Source organism: Gallinula chloropus (assembly GCF_964237585.1).
Source record: "Gallinula chloropus genome assembly, chromosome: 2".
Taxonomy (NCBI): domain Eukaryota; kingdom Metazoa; phylum Chordata; class Aves; order Gruiformes; family Rallidae; genus Gallinula; species Gallinula chloropus.
Genome location: NC_140086.1, coordinates 114,356,875 through 114,377,276, shown reverse-complemented (window position 1 = coordinate 114,377,276; position 20,402 = coordinate 114,356,875).

Sequence of the window (20,402 nt, the reverse complement as noted above, 5' to 3'; positions counted from 1 at the left end):
AATTGGGGATTAACAGAGAAAGAATGTATCAAGCTAGTTAGAAATTGCTGAAAGGGTTATCAATAGTGGTCCAGAACTTCAGTAGGCATAAATTGTCACAGCTCAGTTCAACTCGGTGGAGTATACCTATTTTAAATCTGCTGAGATACCAGCTCATTATATAGAAACCTGCATCCATTTATAGATCACAGCAAAAAAAGGTTAAAATTTAAGATCACAGCTTTAGTAGATAATACTACCTTTTTCCTTTTTTTTTTTCAAATATCAAAGTAAAAATGACCTTTAAAGATTACATGGTGTTTGGGGTGCTAGAAATTTATATATTGTCTCAGAATAAATCCAGTATATTTTAGGAAGATAACATAGCTATATTTCTTTTTATTATAATTTTATTTATAACTATACTTTTATAAGACAGATCATAAAATGTTCACGTGTCTGAGAATTTAAAAAAAAATCAGCAACAAGTATATCCAGCTCCAAGCTCTTTGGCATATATTCATAACCATGTTCTTGCACTATTTCAGACACAGTCCAGATTTTACCATGCTAGCTTCTCTCTTCAGACATCTCAGCTCAAACTAAAATTTTAATTCTGCAAAGGACCATACAAAGAATAAAACTATGTTTCTTTTCCTTTCTGCAAAGAAGGGAGCGGCACTTGAAGTTTGATGGTGCTCAACTGCCAGTGTATATCTGTTGCAGAGCTATTTTTTGAAAAATGGATCCCTGATCTTTTCACCTAGCTGGGTGAGATCACAGCTTTTGCCAGATGGGCTCCATTCTACAAGCATTGTCCCACAGTAATTTCTGATGGAGTGGCTTGAGGGAGATGCAAGCAACCGCAGCCAAACACTGCTGCAACCTGTTTCCATTGCTGCGTCTTCTGAACGTGGTGCCAGGGGACTCCAGTTTTATGGCTTGTTTATTGATACAAACAGCAACCACACACAACGTGGTTGTACTGCACATGCTGCTGAGGGGGTCAGAAAAGAGTCAAGCTCTGAATAAAAAAATAAAAGAAAAAAAGAAAGAGTTTTGCCAAGCTGTAAGCTCTTTTGCAAGTTTATGCCACCACTCGGGCTTTTGAGAAGTAAAGCTGACAAGCTGATATGGTCCTGACGTTTTGATGTATTTTCCGATAGAGTTCAATAACAAAAAGGTCCAGACACACATGGGTGGATTCATTTTTCCCTTGAACTGGAACAAATCGGGACCAATGACATTACATCAAAGCCACGCTGGTGTAAGCAGCATTGAAACGAGTTTCATTTAGCAGTGCGATCCTATGAAAGATGTTATTTTATATAACCTTCCTCACAGAAAATTAATCCATTCCCTTTTTTTAATGCCACAGGAGTTGCTGTTTGTGATACTTGGCTAAAGACTTCCTATTTTCAGACTCCATTGTCTGCTGCTTATGATTTTAACCCTTCAGGCTGAAATCCTCCTCTCTGTCTCGAGCTTAATGTTTTTGTGAGAAAAGCTGCAGGTGAAGGTGAGTCAGCCATTTCTCAGAAACCAATTTGGAGAAAACATATTATTTTGACCCTGATAGAAAATGAAATAGCCTTCTCCCCAGCTCCTGATTAAAAAAAAAAAAAAAAATCCCTTGTGCCACAAATTAGCCTAAACAGGTCGGAGTGGCCCCACTTGGGCTGCTCCCCATCCTTGCCTGTGGCCCAGGGCTCCATTTCAGCTCATCTGGGGCTGTTGTTTCCCTCCTTGGGGGGTGTGGTATGGCTGGGTCTGTGCTAGGCTGAGGCCAGGCCTAGCACAAGCCCACTGTGCAAAGCAGGCACAGGTTCATAAAAACGCCAGGCTGCAAGGTTAAGCTCTCAAAGACCTGTGAGATGCAGTTCTCAGCTTCTGTGAATATTAATTGTTCGGCTAGCAATCCTTTCCCACAGCCCTTGCTTGTCACATAGCTATTCCTTTAGTATGTCTTTCTGATCGGGTCCATATGTGACTGTGGACCTGTGCTCAGGACACCCCACCCAAATAACAATAGCAGCAGCAGCAACAATGAAATCGGTTCTGACTGATAATGGGTTCTGTAGATTTCGTGCAGTACATCTTAAAACAGGTAGCCAGAATACTGTCTTTGTATAAATACTGACCACTAGCTACCTCTCTGAGCAACATACCCAGCATGATGCAGAAATCATTTGGCATGTGAAAGAAGGCATAAATGTTGTCCAGTCCTCTGGATAGGTCAATTAGTTTTTCCCAGGCCTGTGGTTTCCTGACAGGACACCTGTTGAAAACACTTTGTAGCTAGTATCCCCAAATGTTGGCTGCGCATTTGCTTTGAGAGCCTTTTGTCCAAAGTTGTCATCATCTTATTTATTTACCTAAATCTTCTTAAGTTGGGGAACAGTTAATCTATCATTGTTCTGTAAGCTTGTAAGCCTGGCCTTATTGTGGTTGTGTAAGAAAAAAAACTATAGATGAAAGAAGAAATGTGCAGTTCTAGTTTTCACACTAATTTTCCACATCTAATCTTTCTGAACGGTATCTCAAAGCATAGGTCTTGTTTGGTGTACTGTAATTTCAAATTTGTACTTTATGGTCAAGTTCTTCAAGCGATTTATATCCTGTGCTCTTGATTGCAGAGGGATCCCTGTGCATGCATATATATACACATATATATATATATAAAAAAATGGAAGATGTATTTCATCCTTTGTTTGTAAACCACCAGTGTAGCATTTGGGCCCAAATATTCATTGGCTAGAGCTCTAAAAAGTAAATTTTAATTTTTCCTCTTCTGACTCTGGTACTTTTCCTTAGATGAGAAGTGATTTCTAAGAAGAGAGAATGCATTTAATCTATGACCCTCAAGTGTTAGGTAGTAAAAACTGATATCACATACATACATCCTTATTGAGCTAAACTTGAATATTTCTTCATCTTTTATTGCTTTTTTCCTCCCCCTGCCCCATTCAGTAAGAATACTTTTAATATTCTAGTATAAATCATTATATTGGCTGGATGAACAAGTAACACAGCGTTAATTAATGAATGAATTTTGTAGAGTGAAATTCATACAGAAAATATATTCCTTTTGAACACTAAAACTATTTGAGATCTGAGCTGTAATAAACTCTGCATTTTTCACTTGAATGCTGTGTCCTATTACAGTTAGATAAAAACAGCGGTAGTGTCTGCTTCTTCACAGTATGTTTTCATAAGCGATAAAATTTATGTATTACTGGAAAATATTACAAGTAGGAAATTTATTGAGTTGTCCCTAGAATGAGCATACTGATCATAAACTCTGAGGCGTTTGACAATTATGTGTGAAATTAATGTAGCAGAACTCAGTGCAAGACCCTACTGAAGATTAAGGTGATAGTTATGTTAAATACAGTTGATTGCAGTCACTCTCATTTTCTCATGGATTTCTCCCACACATGCGCCAGCACAATGCACAGGTGGTCAGGCCAGGATGACTGGTGTGGCACGTGAAGGGTGGGAGATGCCAACTGCTGAGCCCTCATTACACCTTTGGGGTTCCAAAGGTGCATTGGTGAAGACAACTGCTTTTTGCACAGGTGTCTCATACATTTTTTGATTCAGCAGTTGCATCACACTAAGCAGCTCAACATAGAATTTTAAAGATGAGGTATACCTTGTGGAGAAGCTGTATTGGAGTTGCCTTTCCTTTTCTTTTGTGACTGTGAGGCCTTCAGTTAAAGGGTATCTGCAGCTTGGCTGTAGCAGTAACTATCTGTAACAAAGATGGAGGAAAAATGGATTGTGTGCATGGTTAATTTGGGGAAGATGCCTGCTTATATGTCCATGCATACTCATGGTCTAGTACCTTTAAGAACACAAAGTTAGTGTTCCCAATGTGTCAGGTATCCAGATCATACCTCCTTATTTACTCTGTGTAAAACTGGGCCCTTATACAGTATCTTGACAATCTGACAAGGGTTATGGGAAAAGAGTAACAGGTAACTAAACACGGAAAACTGCAGTATGTAGTATGGGTGTGTGGACTAGTTCTTGGATCTCCCACCAAATCCTCACTTCTATTTGCTTCAGGCAGTAGGTATGCATTCTGCATTGCTCCAGAACAAACAAGTGAACAAGCAAGTAGGGCAGATGCCCCAACACATTTGCAAGCCAACCTTAGTTTCAGGCTGTTCTCTTCAAAGGCTAATGTTTGCAAAGTGCTGTAATCCACTTGGACGAGATGTGGATGTACTGTAGAACAGAAAATATCAATATTATTGATTTGAGGTAATAAAGTATCTTTTTGCATTCTTGCTCTTTCAGGAGACATTCCTGAGGGACTGGATGACAGGGCCCTTATTAAACTGGCAGCATGCATTTTGAGATGTGAAATTACATATTTGATTCTAGCATTTGTATAAAGAAAGCAAAAATCACTGAGAGGTCCTCAGAGATGGAAGAGGAAGGAGGAAGTCACTGGTATTATTACAGAGGGACCATTCATATTAAATGAAATAAAAAAGAATGGAAGTTATCATTGCAGTTCTGTCTGACATGAGCTTCCTTTAGAGAAAATGATGTGGCTTGACACAATATAACCTGACATAATGCGAAGTGATGTTATAAATGAGAGGTACCATGGGTACTTGTAATGTATAATTTGGCACACTACCTGTGCTATGCATGAGCGGGCAGACAGCGTACTGTGGTTCACTGAGTGCCCAAATTGCTTTCAAACGGCAAGCATACCAGGACATGATGCGCAAAAGCAAGCTAGCAGTCATTTGGTGGTTCAGTCATACACCAAACAACTGTAGGCACACAGACACCCTTTTCTTTTGAGTTTTGGGTGATGCATAGGCACAGGTGCTGAACTAAGGAGTAATAAAATACAAATTGGCATATGAAAAAGAACTCTGCTACTATTACAGAGATAGAAATAGAGCAGCGTGGCTTTTGTTTTGTGCCATGAGCTTTGGAGAGAGCCAGGTTGGTCTGAGCAGTCCAACGCTGCTCAAATAGCTGGGTTATGATGAAGTGTGGATTAACTTTAAATCTGTGAGCCGAAGTCCCCATGCTCTGATGGTTCCAGCAGTCTCTAGTTCATGTTGTTGAAAGTTCATGAATTTTCCAAACACTGCCTTTTGACCAGGGAGAGAATGGAAGCAGTGTACCAATATGTGCTTTTACTGCCAGCATCAGCACTGCTGAGAGGGGAAGAGTTCTTTATTTAAGCACAAAGTATCAGGAAAAGAGAGAAAAAAAATCTATGGATCCTTTCTTGCTCAGCTGGATCAGAGACAAGGAATATCCAATATTCTCTTTAGCATATAGTGAATGTTTTTCTATCTTAAAATAGGATTATTTTTGTATAATGACTACGTAAACTTACCAACCAAGCACCAAATCATTTAATGCTTTCTCTAAAAGCAAAGAGTGTTGCTAATGTAGTATGGAAAACATGTTTTTAACTAATGAGCAGCAAACATGGTGTGGTTGTAAGAAGGGGAAGAGGGTAAGTGCAAAGAAATATGTTACAAGATGAAGCGGACAGGGGATCATCACCTATAAGGCACATGAAGGATTTCTTCTGTAGTATTTAGCACCGATAGGGCTCCAAACTGGTCCAGTTCTGGAGCTAATGGTTGCTTGGATAGCTTTATTTAAAATTGAATAGGCAGACATTTATTCCATTTAAAACTGGAATAACAATGGGTTGTGATCATCTGAAACAATTGAAATTTGCTAGCATTCTCGGTGTACTTTACACAGACCATCTGGGACCATCTGGGTTTAATGGCTCTGATTGGGGGATGGCCCTGGTAATTTCACTCCCTCTCTGTCCAGCTCTCCCTGGTGCCCTAAGTTTTGGGCATAGTGCTGGAGGAAGAAAAATACTGTTTGTCATATGTTACAGCATTAGGTCAAATGGGCCCTTAACAAATCCAAACCGAGGTGCAAAGGTGCTTGCTCTGCAGAAGGCATTTTGGGTTGTAAATGCTGCTGGATTTTAGCTGACCATGAGCAAAGTCTTTTCGGGACCTCCTGTGGTTCTAGCAATATGGGACTGAGTGGTATCCACAAGGTTAATTAACACAGACAGGAGTTGCACTATCAAGCAAAAACTGGTTGGCATCCAGACATCCAAGTGGCTCTGCTGTAAAGTGTTTCCATTGTACCTTTATCAGACTTCCTCTAATAGCAGATGCAAAACAGTGTGGCAAGTGTGTGGTGTCTTCTGCAGTCTTCATCCTCTCTGGGGATCATTCTGTGATGAATGACACAGGAGAAATCCCCAGGTTCACACACCTGGATTTCTTTCCTAGATGCTGAGAAGGAGAATGAGTGAACCTTTTGACTTTTATTTTAGTATGTGGTCAGAAAGAAGTAGGGCATTCCCGCCAGCCCTGCACTGGGAGCTGAGACCCACGTTGTAGATGTTGTCATAGAGGAATTTCTGCATTGGCCACATTCTTTGCATTACTGGATTTTTCTTTAGTTCATCTAGACAACAAGGACCTCTGATTAATTTGCTGTGCCAGTATCCATGCAGGGTTCCTATGCTAGATTACATAAGAGCTAATTATTATTCTTACTCAAAGTACATAAGTGATTTTTTTTGCTGCCTTTGTGCAAAGCATTCCAGAAAAAAAATCCACAAATATCTCCCTCTGCTTGCCTTTCCATAAACATATCTGGATATTCTATAAATGTAACTTGATTCACATGCATGTTTTTTTCTGATTCTCTGGAGAAAAATGCATTGTTTTAAAAGTTGTAATTATGAAGCTGCGTTATTAAATAAAACAATAATTATTTCAATACAAATATTTCCCAAGCCAACAAGCAAAAAAGAAATTAAAATGTTCTTTTTCTTCCTGCCTTGTCCAGTGCCGAGTGACTGGATTCCTGCCCATCCTGCAATGATATGCATTCATCATGCATACCACAGCAGAGCCTTCTCAGCAGGCAGAGATATGGCAAACCAGAAACAATCTGTGACCAAATTACTGATGGGTGCAAACTGTCACAGTTCTGTGGATTTAGTGGCTGATTTCAATGCCCTCAGTTTTTTGGCCCTGGGTTCATGACAGAAATTGGATCTGACAGATAATTTTCCAACTTCCTTCTTCCTCTCACCGCTGTTTTTTTTAGCTCTAGAGAGACTGGGGATGAGGTGTATTTCTTGTCTGAAGCAAATGATGGAAGCTCTGTTTTCTAACTCAGCTATTGCTTAGACTACACTTGGCATAGCACCTTCCATTGTTTCCACTTTGATCCAGGTTCTTTCTTGCTTCTGACGCTGTTAACCCTTGGCAAAACTAGAAACGAGTAGGATCTAGTGTGCTTGCCCATCTGGCTGCTGCGTGGGAGAGGCCACACGCACAGGCATGGCTCCGGCAGAGCTGAGCACTTTGCCAAGGATACATCAGAGGGTCTGGACAGAGGTTGACCACAGCTCATAGAAAAAAATCATGGCAGGATCGGAGGAAAAGCTTTTGTTTTGAAACAGAAAGCCCAGTTGTGTGCTAGAGCGGACTCCACTAGCTCCAGTGGAGGAGGAAAAGCAGATAAAGTGCAGGTGTGTTTTGGAGGATGCCCCCCCATCCCCCCATCAAATCCACAAACAGACAGAAAACCACTAAAAGTCAAACAACAACAATAACCAACCCAAAGTACTTTCTCTAAGCTTGGTGATACCTGTTGAACAGTTGTGTATGCTAAGGAGAGCTCTGGCTCGTCTCTTTATGTGTCTATTCAAGACTTTCCAGATGCTGCTCTTGAATTAAAGATATACATCTGTGTGATGGTAGCTTGCTTTTTTTTAAGACTTAACTTTAAATTTACTAAATTTTTATGTATTGATACTCCTGGCCTGGGAACATGGGAAGTGTATCTTTTCAGCCAGCACCAGGACCTAGTGGAGTCTGGATAGGGCTGGATACCTGTGATCCTGCTCAGACAAAGTGGGCTGGGATCCTGCCTCTGCTTCCATAGAAACTGCTCTTTCTCCAAAGCTAAGACAAAGGTCCTCAGCAGAATTAGTTTGACAAAGGGTAAATGCAATCAGTACTGTAATTGTGGGGAGACAGACAAGCATCACTTGTGAAACAAGATCAAAACCAGCAAGCAGTTTGTGTGAGGAGAAAAGATACGTCATGGAAATGTTAAAATTATTAATGTTGTAAAGCTGAATTACTTCATTTCCCTGTTAGTGTTTTGGGGTTTTTTTTAAGTCCTTCTGGACTTTTTGTTCCAAAATAGCTTTTAGCTTTTTAAAAAAACTGACCTAAGTAACACGTGGAGAAAACCCAAAAGGGAAATGGTCATATAACCTGCAAATAAACCAAACATTTCACACCTATTGTAACTTTTCACTTTGACTGCAAATGGATGCCTTCCATTTTACTCAATAGCCTTTCCCCTGCCTTACTGTATACTCCTCCTGCAAATGATACATATCAAACCTGAAACAATATTGTTTTCTGCACACTTACTCTTTGGCCAAATCATTCTTGCTCAGCCACACTCCATGATGTCTACCCTGCTGCTGCTCCTGTGGAGGTTGTAGTAGCCTGCTACTGGCACAGGCAGTGCTGCCTTCTGTTACTGTTACCTAGCTGGGGACACAAGCTCTTTTGAATATCATGCTTCCATCTTTTTCCTTCACTGCAGGAAAACTCAGAACTCCTGCATTAAATTTCCCAAGTTCTTTTACTGTCTGTTTCTCATGTAAGGGTAAACATGAAAGAAGATTTAGTAGATGGTTTTGAGTAATCTTGGAGGGCAGAAGATTATGGTTTTATTCCTTTGACTATTGAGGGGAGGAGAGTATGGATTTTAAGCCTCTGAAGTTTTAAAAAAATACTTAGATGAAATCTTTTTCAAAAGTGGAGAGGTTCTTTTAAAAAGAAAATACAAAGAGAATGCTCTCTCATTTTAATTTCTGCTGCAGTCTCTTGTATGTGACCTTGACAGAAAATTATGTGATTTTCCAGGGACATGAGTTTGGTTAGATTTCCACTTGTTTGCCATGATGGGAAACCATAGAACCATAGGCTGGCTTTTGAGTTGTATACCAGAACCAATACAGCACTTGCCTCAGAGGACTACCATGTGGCCAGTGTGCTGAGCATTCTTTTTACTCTTACAGTGTAAAACATTAAGAGATGGAACAAGAGTTGACACAGAAAGTCATTATCCTACTCTGTGAAGGAGGTAGCAACTCCAGCAGGGAACCATGAAAGAGGAAAAAAAGCAGAGTACCAAAGTGAAAATTTCTACAATGTGATTTTTCTGAATGTTCATTTGATAATGGGTCCCCATGTTGACACTTTGCTAACAGTAAATTTTAGAAGCTCTAAAACCAAGAGGGTTAAGGAAAGTTGAACTTTTGTCTGACGCTGTCCTTGACTTTGACACATTGCAGTAGAGAAATAATATTGTATTTTGCAGTCATGAAAGCTAATTGTGTATATTGCTCTTCAGAAAGATTAAAATACATTAGGGTAATTAAACCAGATCTTTTTTAAAAGTTCAGGCTGATGTTATCCACTGTAGCTGGTATATTCTGACAGAGAAGCAAAAATGCTGGCAGCTTATTCTTTGTCTTACTGTTGCCTGTAAAGCTTCTTTGTTTCCGATATTACTAGTGTGCACTTCTATGGTGTTTCCAGCCCTACTCTGCAAAACACTGTACAGTCTAAAAACTAAAAGATGTTCCCTGCTCCAGATACCTTTTTATATTTATATTGCTTGCAAACTACACCATTTTCTTCTTCTAGTAATACCAAAATGGAGACCAGGATTGAGCTCCTGTGGAAGTGGGAAGTCAGATTGGGTCCTGAGCACGTACCATCCATGCTCTGACAAGAAGTCAGCTAGGGAAGAAGGGCAGCAGAGGTTTAGCTGCTATTTAATGAACAGAGAAGCTTGGTCATATCTGCAGGGGTCAACTGCAGGGTAGGGGAAGGGAGGATTCTGCTGTACTGTAGCAATTGTGTTTTCTTCATGTGTGGGTGTAAAGGGCACAGGATTGAAAGAATTCAGAAATATTCAACTTACATTAAAAAAGCTCACAGCAAGGGTTTGTCTCAGTCAAGCCAGCTATAAAGTCAGAGTGCTTTTGAAAAAAAAATCCCCAAATGGTGTGAAAACATACTGAAAAAGCTCACATTAATGGAAGAGAACTTTTTTGTGGGTTTTTTCTCCCAGTGGAAATGAATATGCATAAAAAACATTAATCCTTGCTTAATGGTGTAAAAAGAGATGTGCAGTCTTTTCTATTAAGTATTCATGAACACTGGCATTGTAAAAAGGAAAAATGCTTGCTAGTGTGTTTTGTATCTGATCAGAGGGCATCACCCCACAAGAATTTGAGTACTGTTGTGATTGTTTCCTACTTGCTACTTCCCCTGAAGCAGAGCTGCTCTAACATGGGCTCTCCTAGTCCACTGTAGGGCAAAGTCCTCTGGTTTGATTTAAAACAGTGCTGGATGGCACATGAGGAGCAGTTGTGGTTAATTACCGAGGCAGCACTGTAATGGATGTAGCCAACTGACAAATAGGTGCATCAGTCCACACAGGACTATGTCCTGTTAATACCAATGACATCGAGCTGAAACTCAAATAAATATATAGGTAGTCTTTCTACCTGGGACTTTCTGAACATCTTCTAAAGGTGGATGTTGTATCTTCCAGTATTTTAAGGGAGATATAGAGAGGTTAAGTGATTTGCACAAGGTTATTTAAGGCTAGAAGCTAGGAAAAGAATTTAGTTATTTCACTAAATTTACTTCTTAGATAAAACTCTCTCATCTACCAAAAACTGATTTTTGCATAAAACATGAATCCAAGGAAAGGCATTATTATTTTTGTCTCAAAGTAATGTATTCATATTTAGTGAGGGGGAAATATCAAAATCTGTCTTTTCCAGCTATTTGACTGACAGGCTTCTGCTGTGCTTTTAAGAAGTTGTATAACATTGATGTTTGATAAACTAGTGTGGACGTGTGTGTGTGCATATACATATACATATACATATACATATATATGTACACATAGCTTCCTCTACGTGCAGATTTTCTGCGAATGGGGGGTACGTGAGAAATCGAACAATTGAAATGCTAAAATAATGATGGCTAAATAATGCTCTGAGGTCCCTACCACAGCCCTGGGTAACAACATCAAATGTAACAACATCAGATTTTTACAATAGGTATAGATTACCATAACGGTTTGTTCTTTCTTAAATTTAATATTGCCAGGATAATGGCACCTTCTGCATTGCATTGGAGGCTGTATCCTCATGATTTATATGACAAAATAACAAAACCACGTTGGTGACACTGGAAGAAACACAAAGAAGACGGAGGAAGTTTTTATCCTGAGTCTCTTAACACCCCAATAACATTTTTCTTAAAAGCCTGGATCCTTGTGATGTGTAATTGTGAGAGCCTCAACTTTAAGAGCAGCAACAAAAGATACTCTACCCTCAAAGCTATGGAAAAAAAAATCAATAGTGCAAATACCAATGAGTTAAAAGAGTCAGGTGATGGATGAAAGGAATCATTTTTGTGTGGTAGAAGAATATGATTCAGAATGCTGATACTGGGATCAGCACTGGAAGTACTTTGATGGGATGTGCTACTAATCCAGAAGTGGCAGGGTGAACAACATCTGTCGTGTAAGAAACAGCAACAACACTGAAGGTCCTGGGAGAAGCTATATTCCAAATATCAGTGGGTGAGACCTGTAAATGAAAAGTCTTTCTTAGATTATTATACTGGTTCACTGGTGATAAACCAAGATCCTGGCAGCTGGTATATCTAAATATTTCAAGAAATAATACTTGGATTGATTTCACAATTTTCTTTTGCAGAAAGAGCTGCTCTTGTACTCTTTAAGGGTACAACATTTTCAGCTTGGCTTTTAATTAGTGATGTGCATATGCACACAGAATTCCCAAACCCTAGTGTCAGGGATTAAGCTGAATCACCTCTATATCATAACTTTAGTTCAAGTAAACACTCAGACTCTTGAAATAAAGGTGACAGGAAGAGGAGAGATGAGCATCTAGCCAGGTATGGGAAAGGTGACCATCAACTTTTTGCAGTCTGTTTCTTTCCACCATCTTACTGCCTGAAATGATGCACACTTTTTTCTGCAGGATCCTTCTAGAGCAGTGAGCCCATCTTGCCCCAGTGCCTGCTGGCTGGTGAGGGCAGTGCCACACCTGCCTTCCTTCAGGCTAGCCATGGGTTGGCTGGCAGTGGTCTAATGGCACCCAGTTGACAAAAACAGACTTATTCTCTGTCCCAGACATAAACTGGGATTATTGAATAATTATTTCACCCACCCACCCTTCTCCCCCCAAGGTGATCGTTTCCTTCACGGGCAGCAGGAGAAAAGACAAAACAAGCTGAACTAGATTAAGGGATTTCCTCTTATTCCCAGCTCTTATTTTCATTTGTTCTTCTTGTTTCCCCCCCTGCGGTGCCCTGGAACTGCAGCTATGCTTTACCTTGCAGTTAACATTTTAAAGAGAAATACAACAATGTGGGTCCTTTCTCCTGCTCTGAGGAGAGACTGAAAATGCAAGGTTATAGAAACTAGAGGGAAATTACTGTGTTAAGGGTTAGTGGCTTATGGAGGAGTTTGCCTCATAGATAATAGGCACAGAGGATGCACAATGATGAGTGAGGCAAGTATAGTCTCATTTTTAAGTGAGCCAGAATGGCACCCAAATTACCATACCTCAGCCACCCTGTATAAAACCAGTATGCTGAAGAGCTGCTTGGGAGTGGGACAGCAGAAAAATACATGTAGGGAGGTACCTCTGTCTGTCTTTCTTTTAAAATGTGACAAATGTAGGGTAGATGCTGGTTGCTGTTGCCTGTACATAGAATTCAGGTATATTTTCAGGATGTGAAAGATGTTCATATGGTTTTCTTCCCTGTCTGCAAAAGCTGAAAGCTACCTGTGTTGCTGAGAACAGCAATCTCCAGTTGTTTCCTTTCAACCCTTCAGGTTTTGGGTTTGATTAATTTTTTTTAGAGAAGTGTTTCAATGAGACAAGTTTCACGTGACCAAGTAAAACAAAGGGAGGAGGTACCGTATGTCCTAGTAGGCTATTTGACTGAACATTCTGGTATTCAATATTTTATCTCATGATCAGTTTGTATAAAATGCAAGCTTGACGTTCCGTGGTATAACACAGGTAACCAAGGGAGTGCAGAACAGGGTCTTTTTTTTTATCATGAACTGCAGTTTTCATGGAATATACCAGTTTTCCACCTAAATCTTGCTTTAGAATCATAAATCCTATTCTGAGCCTGGCCCCAGATATTTTTTTTCTAGACTAGAATGAGATACATTTGATAAGAAACTTGCATGTGTATGTAGTTTTACATAGAAAAAAAAAAGCTGGATTGTAAATCTTTTGAATGGGGAGAATACTTCTTCCCCATTCCTGGAGGTGGTGAAAAAGCAGTTTGTGATGCTGAGGTCTACGTGGAATGTTCTACACATACCTGAAGCCAGCTTGCTTGGAGGCAATGTCCATTTCTTGGGGGAATTGAAGGGGAAAGGAAAGGACCTCTAATTATCCTGCTGTCAAGTAGTAAAACACAAGTCAGCAGAAAATGCCTGTGGTTATCGCCTGTGGAAGAAGTGGTCTCTGAAATTGCTGCCATAACAGAGTCCCCAAATCACGTCTACATATCTAGTTTAAAGCTCGTTCAACACGTCTACGTGGTCGCCAGTCTCTGTACATGTTAGACTGAAACCTGAGTTGTAGACTTGTCTTTCTAGATCATTCCTGTGCTTTGAGGAACCTTGTCCTGTGCATCCTTTTTCAGGCACTTAACTTTACATTTTGTTTTGTGACAGAAAATGGTTAGTCCTTCTCTGAAAATATTAATTCCTTAGCTCCTTTTTTTTCTCCTGCTTGTAATGTCTTTCTGTTGGCTCCTGTAAAATCAAATTGTTAGCTGTATTCTCTAATGGGATATATGAGAAATCAGTGGCCAGGTTCTTTGGGATTTAAGCCCCAGCTGTGGCTAGATGTCAGGTTTCCAGCCTTCCAAGGGTACCTAATGAAACAGCAGCAAATTATTTTAAAATGCAAGGTGAGCCTGTTCTCTTTAAAGTGCCACATTAAAGAAAACACAAGGCAGGGTGGAGTACTACAAACAGTGGTCTTCCAGTGGGGAAATAAATAGCAAATAAGAGGAACTGAACAGACTTCAGTGTCTCGTAGAGCTTAGCATTTTTTCATCTACCTTCCCACTTCCATTAGGTGCAGCAATTAAAAAGTGGGCCATGAAACTGTTCAGACACAGAAAATTAAATAGGGCTTTGAAGACATCACTTTAAGTGTCTTTCAATTGCCTGTTATCTCTCTAAAAATAAATAAATAAAAATGAAGGTGACCATTTGCTACTTTGCTGACAAATAGCCTGAATGTTTCTAATGTGTATGTGTGGGTGTGTGTTAGTTTCCCAGGACAAAGTCTTTCAGCTTCTGTGCACTTTCCCTGTGCATTTAACCCTTTGCCTGCTGTGTTGCCAAGCATTCCCCAGACAACTGCATGTCAAGTTCACAGCCCCTACTCTGTAACCTATCTGCATAAACAGGGGCTGATGGGGCTGGAGGGCACTGACAGAAGCCTCACATCTTGAACTGGTAGACCCACAGCTCTAGCTACTGAACTTCTGCTTATCCTTTACTGTATTCACTCAGAGGGAAAAGGATTTGAGTGAGCCAGTGCCACTATTTTCTTTCTGTAGGTGAAATGAAGTCCTTGTGTTCTTCCTCTTTTGTTCAGCCTGGCTCCTCTGATGCTGGGCTGTGGGATCTGAAGAGCATTTGGACTGCAAAGCATGTTTGTGTTCACAGAGAAAGTCTTCCTTCTCAAGAGCTCATAACAGGCTTGGGCTCGATGAGCCTGTTCAGGCACTGAGCACTGCAGAGAGCCTCAATTACTTAGCTGGAATAGTATGTAACAATTTTACTGACCGACTACATGACATATGCCCAGGACCTGTCTCTGAGCCCACTGCAAGCAAGTCCTTTGGTCCTTTATCCCCCAGCCCCACACTTACAAAGCCATAGATGGATTTTTATAGACTCCAAGCTGCTTTATTACTTCTTGTCTCCAACCAGTTCCTATTTCTAATGCTCAGGGTGTGGCTGATATGAGTATACCCCCCATTCACCTGGGTCTAAATTAACTGGCCTCATTTAAAATCCTTACAGGTGGGAGGAAGCTGCTGGCTGAATCAAGTGGGGATATGTTAGGGTGTAGTGCCTGGCCAAGCAGGTCTCTGTGAGTAGGGCACAGAGAAAGTTTGTTCACTCTCAGTACTGGTGCTGTAACACATTGTCTAGCTTTATGGCTCTCCTTTGGAAACCTGCTGCCTAAATGGTAACCAAGCTGCTTTTTGAATTCTCTACAAAACTTTCTAAAGCAACCTGTTCGTGCTGTGGGCCTGCAGAGATCGCTCGTAAACTGGGGTAGGGAGAAAGGAAAGGAGTTAATTTCACAGCGTTTTCTCCTGAGTGGTAACAACTAAATTAACTTCTGATATAAAAATGAACAAAGCAGTATGTTTATAGCTATAAGACTCCTGATGACAATGCCATCAAAACCATTTTCTCTTTTTTTCCTCTCCTTTGGATTTTTTGGTACACCTGGTGTGAGCTGCTCTGAATCCAGGCTCATTTCAGCATGGGCTGGAATAATGTTACTGGGGGGAAAAAACAGAAGATGTTTGTGCTGATACACAACAAGCCTCATTTGTAGACTTGTTCCAAGTTACTTCCTCATTGCTTTCTATTGTTTGACTTTTGTTTCTTGTTTCTGTTGCTATTTCAAGAGTCTTTTTTATGTTTTTTTACAATGAGGACTCTGTCTTTGATCTTGTTTTGTTTGTTCTCGGTGTTTTTTGCAATCCAAGCAGAAGCAAATGGTATTTGGGAAACAGTAAGTTTGAACCTTTTGGTGATTGCTTATTGTTGCTAGAAATTCAGAACATATCTTTTTATTTTCTTTGGTTTTAATTTGAAATACTGCTGATTCTTGTAAAATCTATGAGAAAGAACTAGACTTTAAAAGAAAAAAAAACCCTCAAGCTTTTTTTATCTGTGAAGAAAACTACCATTTTCATTGAAAGACTCACTAAGGTGAAGCAGTTTCACCTGGCAGTGCTGTTTAATAATTATCACTGTTCCACCCTTAATTCAGGGAGCCTAAAACTAGATCACTAACTAGACCTGCATCTTTCAGTGGTCTGGCCTGAGTTTTATTTGGGGGGATGCTATTGCAATGCTAAAGTCTTTTATTTCAGCTGTGTTACGGAGCATTTATTTTTTTTCTGACAGTGGTGCTATGAAGTAGGTTCCTAAATGTGGATGTAGAAACTTATCAGTAGGCACCTATTTTCTAATACTAGACAGAACTGTATCTCTCTGAAAGCATCTCTTATTTTCATGTTAGCTAAGAAATTTTTGATGGTTTCTTATTAAAATATTTTATTTTCTGTAAAAGTTGTCAACAATCCTTAGTATGCTTTGAAGGTAGCCTGGGACACATAGTTTTGTTGGTGTGCGCTATGGGACTGTACGTGTCTGGAAGTATGAAGTGGCCTGGGATATCAGCAAAGCTACAGTTCCAGGCACATATAGTCTTAACAGCATATGATGGTGTTCTATTTATATGCTGTTGTATGTTGTTGTATGTGCTGTTGGTGTATCTATAATACATATTTTTAATATGTGTATATGTAATGCATCTATTTTATGAGCAGGCTTCCGTGGCAATGTCCATGTTCAAGAGAAATATGGACTGAAACTGTCATTAAAAAGCATAGCCTTAAAAGGACTAATGCCTTTTGGCAGCCGATAGGTTGAGCTGCATGTAATTTGAGGGATAAAATATTAAAAAAAAAAAAGCTGTAAAAAGGAAAGCCTTTATTGTTCCTGCAACCCCCTGCCCTGATGATAAAACATTTGCATCGGTTGGATATTTGGTTTCTTAAGTTGTGCTTGTTTTATTTATGAGGACTCTTGCTCTTGTTTTTTCTGGAAAGTTCAGCAATAAGAACTGTTTGTGGTGGTTTGGTTTTTTTTATATATATTGCAACAGACTGAAGGTAAAGGTTAGTATCATGCTTTTATTCCTTTAAGTAGTTGTCAGTGTGCTGTGTGTGACTTGAAAGAGTAGGTAAAGGTGGCTCATAGTGAAATGAGGTTACAAATTATTTATCATTTTTCTTTTAACCACTTGATCTTTGACTTGTGTTTATTAAACCATATTAAACATTAGCATTGAAGTGTGTTATGAGATGCTATATGCCATAGACAGACATCAGTCTTTTAGTTAAATTTAGACTTGCCACTGCAGCAAACAGATATAGTTGGTCTTACCTTTATTTTTTCAAAGTGAGAGAAAACACGGATGGGGAAGGGAGAAGAATCCCACATAGCCCTAAACCTTGAGGACAGGTGGCTAAAGTACTGCTTTCACCCTTTATTTAAGAAAGGACACTAATAAGGGTTGTGACCAAAGGTATTAATATTCTTTCTAGGTCACTTAAAACAGCTCCTTCAACAGCAAAGAAAAATCATCTTTTTGGAAAATGTTTCTTTACCATCTTGCTGACATACTGCATAGAAACATGATTTTTCTGCAGAGGAAATAATTTTTAAGGTAGGTGTTCACCTTTGCAGCAGCTAAGCTAGCTTCCCAGGCGAGCTTGTCATAAAACATTTAAATTCACAGTTAATTGGGGGGCAGAAAGCAGGGAGGAGGTTGCCTGTGCCATGTTTAGCATTGACAATACCAGCAGAGACTTCATGTTGTCAAAATGGATGGAAGTAATGTTGTCACAGAGCTGGGGCTGGTGATGGCTCCTGGGCTTTGCCAAACCATGGAGGGGGGTTAGTATTCTGAAACAGGCTCAGTTGTGGCTTGGACCCTTGAAAGCAGCAGCTTGTTGGCATCATGGCCAACTTGGGTGGAGCAAATGTGCAGCTTCTTATGCGTGTTACCTAAAGCTATTGTACTTTTCTGTGGACAGCTTGCATATGATCTCATTGGTTGGTTTGAATAAAATTGGCAAAGGTTTAATACTTAGATGTCTTGGGCTGACATTTCTTGTAAGTAAAACCTGACTGTCTCAGAAAGAAAAGTCAGACAAGGTGAGTCCCTTATGTACACTTAAAGGTGTGGAACTGGGCAACTTGGAGGTCTCTGGAAGGTGATCTCTGTGGGTTTAAGGCTTGTGAGGAAGCTGGTGGAGTGAGAGCTAGAGACTGGAGATACCTGAGATTACTTTGCACAGAGGCCACAGCAGGTGTGAGATGGAGTAGCTTTTAATCCGTGATTAACTCAATTGAAGCTGCAATTTGTTCCTGCTGGGGGGAACAGACCTTGCTGTCTTTGTCCCCAATGAAATACAAGAGCACTCCAGGGTTTTGACTACAACGGTCCATTCTGGACACTGTGTAAAACAACAGCCCCTTAGCCATGTTGGTATTAGCTATGGGATGGCTTGTCATAAGCTAGTATTTTTGGTCTGTTTTTCCACAGACCCCCTCTTGAGTGAAGTCAGGTACTGACCAGTGAGCCAGCCAACACACAGTGCTAATACGCTGCTACAGAGCAGTCTTAAATCAATCTGTGTTTCTTCAAAGACATGGGAGATGTTATTCTTATACAGAGACAACAATGGTAAAATTCAGATTTTAATTTTTATCTCAGTGGCTCCATAATGTCTTTCTCCAGTCCCTCAAAAGCCTGAAGTTGACAGAATAGGTGCAACAGGAAAGTCTGCATCATCTGGACGACAAAATTACTATGGTTTGGGGCCTCTCTTAAGACTATTATATCTGCTTGTACTGGAAAGTCCAGTCAAGATCAAGAGTGCATAACGTTTGCTGTTGAGTAAGATGCCGTGCTGCTGCCTCCTGCATTCTCCGTTCAGTGTGTAGGAGTGTTTTTGTGATGAGCTACAGCTGGATCCCCTAGGCTCATCCGGCAGAGGAACCATATTATCTGTTTGATATAGTGGAGGTTTTTTTAGACTTTTTCAGTTCATGTCTGACCACTGCTGGTGGAAAAGCTAAACGAAAGTTTGTTCACCAGAGGAGGTTTCCTCTTCTGGTTGTGGTGTTTATATCTGTGAAACCAATAGCTCATAGCTAGTTGCCTTTTCCTGGTAGGAAGGATATACTCACAAAGGAAGGTTTATAGTTTACCCTTATGCTGGCACAAGTCTCTTGATTCAGACTAGTAACCTACAGGAAAACAGCACTGTAATTTGCTGGAAATCATGAGGTATCCATATAGGAGTGATTCTGGCAGAGCTGGTCTTCAAACCAAATTTTTATTCACAGTTTTTCATCCCCAAACAGTGACAGTTCTAAACTGGGGTAAAAAGCTCTCCACTTCATGTGGGACATGAATTAAAATAGCACATTATTTTGCTTATGAAACTTGGTTCTCCCCAGGATCCCTGACTGCTCCTGTGTGAAGCTGATGTGGGTCGACAATTTTGCTGCTGTTAATCAGTGGGGGTTGCTAGTGAAACTGAAGGGATTACACTGGTTTTGTTCAGCTGTTTCCCAGGCTCCCCAAGGTCCCTGGTGAGTGGGAGTCTGTTCTAGGAGACATGGACTGGAGTCAGAAAGCTCTGATGGCTCTGAATCCTGCAAGTCCTTGCATCCAGCTCCTTATTGCCCTACCTCTGCCTGTGTTCTGTCAAAAGAAAGTGTTTCTGTGAAATGTTAGCATCTGACAAATTGCAGATTTACAACGAAATTAAGATCAATTAGAAAATTTGTTGTACCTGGATTTTGCTTTTGCTTGTGTCTGATGTGGTAACAGCCCACTCTGAGCGAATGGGCAAACCGCACAAGTTTGCCTCTGCCTGAGAAGCAATCCGTACCACTGTGCTTCCTACTCATTAGGCCTTATTAGAGTTTCATGCTATACTGACCAGAGAGACACGTAGCTACCTGCTGTCTTGGAAAGCAGACAAATCTCTCTCTCTCTCTGTGCTGGGATGTCAATGGCAAATGTTGTCAGTGAAGGTATGCCATCTCTCTCTGACTTAACCCTGTGCCTGTACAGCAGTGTGTTTGAATGTGTTCAAGCACACAAGCAAGGGCAGATGCTTGTGACTTGCTGCCTACGTGGGAATGGGTATAACCATAACCGTGCTGTTTCCACAGGCTAAGTAGGTTGCGATTTAAATTTTAACTTTTATATTCCCTTTTCAGTTCTTTAAAAGGGGACTATTTCAAAATAAATGCCATCGTTCACGTGCCCCTCTAAAGCATTGGTAATCTACATCCACGTGCCTAAATTCTATTTGAATACTTTTGTAATCTGTGAGTGATCATTTCTTATTTAATCAGTTTGTGACAAACAACCTGAA